The sequence below is a fragment of the Stegostoma tigrinum genome, chromosome 13, assembly GCF_030684315.1.
Source record: "Stegostoma tigrinum isolate sSteTig4 chromosome 13, sSteTig4.hap1, whole genome shotgun sequence".
In the NCBI taxonomy this organism is placed as follows: domain Eukaryota; kingdom Metazoa; phylum Chordata; class Chondrichthyes; order Orectolobiformes; family Stegostomatidae; genus Stegostoma; species Stegostoma tigrinum.
The window spans coordinates 23,845,406-23,850,561 of NC_081366.1; positions in this window are offsets into that span (position 1 = coordinate 23,845,406).

A 5,156-nucleotide genomic window follows, 5' to 3' on the forward strand; every position below is an offset into this window, starting at 1 on the left:
TCACAAATAGGATTCCAGGGATTGAAAATGCTTTTATAATTCATCTGTCCATACAAAACTGTTAAACTGCTTCTTTTCAACTCAATTGAAGCTAAAATTATTGAGTCACTCACACATTACCAACACTGACAGTTTGTGTGCAGAGGCATCATTAAGCTTTACTCAATAAGCCTCGGAGGGGTTTTCTGGAGTCCACAAAAGCAGGAGGCATGGTGTGTTGGGTGACTTAATTCAGCAGAATGCAAAATCTCAATTTCCCAATGGTGGTTTGAGATGCCGAGATAAAATCTGTGGAGTATTGACCCTCACATTTGCCCGTTGTGGCTTTGCGCTTGCAATGCATTTATATATCATGAATACTCTGACATTAAACATTTAGAAAGAAAAATTGCTTCCTGCCTTCAAGATAGTGTCAACAGTGCTCAAGAATCTCCTGGCAACCCGTTCATAATTATTTTTAGAGGTATTGTCGTGCCAGTAGCTTTCTGCAGTTTTGTGTGAGGTTTTTTTTGTTTAACTGGCAGAAAGGATGGAGGCAAGAAACTGGAGGCCCAGAACTGGCGGGTGTGACACAGTAATGAAGGGATAGATAAAAAGTAAGATAAAGAGCTGAGGAAAGAGGAAGAGGGATCCATGGGAAATGGGGTTACGGAGGAATGAAGTTTGATGGATCTGGTGTCTTGCAAGTGGTCATTGTATTGCAGTTGGGAACAGTCAGTAAATTAAGACAGTAAGGGATATAAAGGACAGTGATGTTACTTTCAATAAAGTGACCACTTCAGGGCATTAACTGGTAGAGAGTCTTGAGGGCTTTGATTTCACACATAACATTTCAACTAAATCCACTAAGTATGATCTCAAACAATATCCTTTACAATGCATAGAATGGAGGGCCCCCTAAGCTTGCATATTTAGCCTTGTTCTGCAGAATGGGCAAGTACCATACCCGATACTAACATGAACATTCAGAAAAAGGCAAACAAAAATCACAGCATTGTCTCTCTGATATTAAAGAAAATATCAGTCATTCCACCTAAATATCGATGCTGTCAACCATAAGGTTAACTTATGGCATGACCAAATGGCATTGTGGGTTAACCGACAGCAAGTGGACGGCAGTGGTTCAAGAAGGGAACTCGCCACCACCTTCTCAAGGGCAACTAGGGATGGGCAATAAATGCTGGCCAGCCAGCCACGCCCACATCCCACAAGTGAGTAAAATTAAAATGAATTAAAATTAAGAATTAAATTAGAACACAGAACATTGAAGTGTTCAGCATAGGAACAGGTCCTTTGGTCCATGATGTTGTGCTGAACACGATGTCAAATTAATCTAAAGTCTTCTGCCTGCGTGTAGAGTGGAGAAACACAGCAGGCCAAGAAGCATCAGAGGAACAGGAAAGCGAACGTTTCAGGCCTAGATCCTTCTTCAGAACTTCTGAAGCAGAGTCTAGGCCTGAAACGTCAGTTTTTCTGTTCCTCTGATGCTGCTTGTCCTGCTGTGTTCATCTAGCTCTACACCTTGTTATCTCAGATTCTGCAGCATCTGCAATTTCTACTGTCTCCCAACAAATAGTGTTGTTTCTTGCATGAACAATGTAAAACCAATGTAATTTGAAATATTTTCAGGTAAAATTCAATTTTGTGAAACACCTATGCCACCTTCTGTGTTCTCAAGTCTTACGTTCATGGCAGGGGAATTGGGATGGAACTTCGAGATATAAAGCAGAGCTTTCACGTTTGAACAAGAGGCTCTTTCCCAGCCCAGGCAGGGCGAAGGCAGTGACAGCTGACAGGGGCTGACAGGCACCACTGATAACCTTGACACTTCTCTGGAATGGTAGAGGCTCGTTCAGAGATTTTCCTATTTTTGGACTAAGTCTGAAAGTGAGAGAGTTTCCAGGAGAAAACCGATGATCAATGAAGGAGACAAAGCTGGGCACATCTTCAGCATGCATTAACTCAACAGGCTTAATTAAATTTGAAACACTCCCAAACTCAGTAAAGGCCTTGACAGCTACCAGGGCAACATACCACAGACTCCCACTGACAGGAACAATTAGTACTATTTGGAAAGGATTCAGGATCATGGATAGAAGCAAATTGGGATTTGGATCTGAGGGTAGAAGGGTGACTTTCAGCACTAAACATCCTGCCTTAGGCCCAGCTTTTCAAATTATAACAGGTGGAGGGACCTCACCCCTCAAACCAGCCTGCACTGGTTTTCTAATGAGAGAATGCTCTCGTCTTAAAGTGTATTTGTACAGATTACTATATAATAGCAACTAGGAACAAAGTACACTGATGTGATAGACATTGTAATTGAAACTGAGGGAGGCCTTGGTCTTACTCCTATGGGATCCAAAGTTACTCTCTTGTTTGAGTCCATGTGATATTTTATTGGGTGTATTAAATGCAAAACTAGATGGAAGGACAGGTTGTGAGAGGGATACAAACAGTTTACTGACAGATGTTAATAGGTAAAGTAATTGGACAAAATGTGCCAAGTGTAGCATAAAGTGAGAAAATGCAATATTGTTCATTTCAGAAGGAAGAACAAAAGAACAAAGTATCATTTAAATGGAGAAAAACCTAAAGAGACTTGTGTTCGAAACATAGAAAGCTGGCATAGAGGGGCAAATGGTAATCAGGAAGGCTAATTGGATGTTGGACCCCATTTCAAGAGGGTTGGAAGCCCTACTGCACCTGTACAAGGTGTTGGTAAGATCACATTTGGAGTACTGTGGGCAGTTTTGGCCCCTTTATTTAAGGAAAGATGTAATTTCATTGGACATAGTTCTGAGAAAGTTCACTAGGATGTTCTCTCATATTGAAGCATTGTCTTAAACAGATTGGGATTCCACTCACTGGAATTTAAAAGAATGAGAGCTGATCTCATTGAAACACACAGGATTCTTAAAGAGCTTGATAAATTAAATATTGAGAGGATGTTTCCCCCCATGGGTGAGTCTAGGACCAGAAGGCTTAATCTCAGAACAAAGGGGTTCAAGTTAAGATTGAGATGATCTCTGAGGGTTGTGAATCTTTGGAACTCCTTGCCACAGGTAACTGTCGGGGCAGCATCCTTATGCATATTTAAGTCTGCAATAGATTCTTAAATAGTAGGGGAATCAAAGGTTACAGGGACAGGACTGGAAAGATGAGGAATTTTGGAACAGACACGATCCTATTGAATGACAGAGCAGCTAGAGGCACCAAACAACCTATTTCTGTTCCTATGTTTTTAGTCACTCCACAGCATGACCTGTTTCAGACCCATACATTGTGATACAGAATTCCACATTTACCCTCAATGTCTCCCTGTGTCTGCATTATCTTGCTTGGCGTAGAAATCAAAAGCAATTAGCTTATCAATGAATATGACCTACTCTTTGGTTGAAAAACCATAATATGAGATTGATTCAGTTCACAAAATGATTCTGACAAACCATACCCTTCACACAGGCTCTTAAAACCTATTGAGGACTTATTAGCCCAGAGAGCCAGGCTATTAAAAATAATTAGCACTATGACAATGAGTGGATAATACAGAAGTTAAGTTGTGACTATTAATGGGATCCAAGGGTCTAGGCAAATTAGAAGCAATGATATAGGACTTATCTTTGACAGAGGGCTTATTGAACCACACATTTCTCTACTTCAAGTTATTCCTTCTCCTTGGTTATTTTAATCAACCCATTCACAGATGTTATAATACACCTCTGGAGCAGGTGAGACTTAGACCTTGGCGAAGAGGTCATTCCAGGCTCAGAAGTAGGGACATTACCACAGCACCCACCTAACCTTAACTCTTATCCTCTTTGTACACTGGAGAAAAGAAATAGCAATCAAATTAAATAAATTAATGAGTGATAGCCCCTTTTCAGCTCTATTTCTTCTTGTACATGTGTGCAGTTAATCAATTATCATCAATCAGTGTGTATTTAACTTTTAACCTAATGGCTTGATGTTAACACCCATCATCTGTTTACTAATTTAATTTGACATTAGCTGCTATATTCTTGGGTCAGATGCTCATTCAGTTGCGTGACATTATTAGTTTCAGTTGGCATGCTGATAAAACCAATGTCTCACCACTTACTGCTTCAACCAAACTCCTCACAAAATTAATAGGCTGCAACAAAATGATCTTAATGTTAATCATAATTCCTGGTATCACAATTTTTCAAAATGAGAACGAATGGCCAGGCTGCTTCTTACACCATACATCACTCTCAAAGAAATTGTTCCATCAGTTGTCTCACTATAAAAGAAATTGCTTCATTCGCTTACTGTTCATTTTATCTGACTCACTTTTATCTGACACTATCCATCATTTACATTTCAGTGCTTTTTTCCGTCCTCTGATAATCTGACTATATCCTATTGCTCCACTCATCTGTTAGCATATTAAAATATGATCATATCATTCTCTCCTACAACCCTGAACCATTGCATTTTTTTCAACCTGACATTACCCATATTGCTTTGTCAGAATGATTATTCATGACTTGATATTGTTTTATGCCTCGTGCATCAACTATAGGTGGCACTGCTGCCCCACAGCACAAGTACACAGTTGTTCCTCTCAGGATATTGTCAAACATTATTCAGAACACAAGAGCGGAGATTGCTGTGAGTGTTACTATCAGAAAGTAACCTTGTTTCTCATGAGACTTGACGTCATGAAGGTTATATGCAGTGAGCACTACTTCATGGAGCACTGGTTAATCAAAAATGCCTGCAGCATGAAATGTTAGGAGTGTTGTCCTGGCCACGTACTAAAAAATATCAAAATATATACAAACTCCCAAATATTAATAATGATTGTCAATGTATGGGCTCCAACATTATCTGACCTGGTCAATTCGATCCAATATTAAATTAATTGAGCGCTTTTCTGGATCTAACAACTTGAATTTATATGATCCCTTTAATGAACTTCAACATCCCTAGACATTTTGGTGCTGAAACTCTTTGCCTCGGGAGGAGATAGAGGAGTGGCCATTAAATAATTATGTCGTGGATGTAGATAGATTTTTGTAAAGCAAGGAAATCAAAGCCAGTCAATTTAAATGGGAATGCAGAATTCAAAACATGAACAAAACAAATGGGATACTTGCCTTTATTAGGCAAACTTACAGTTCAGGAACAGG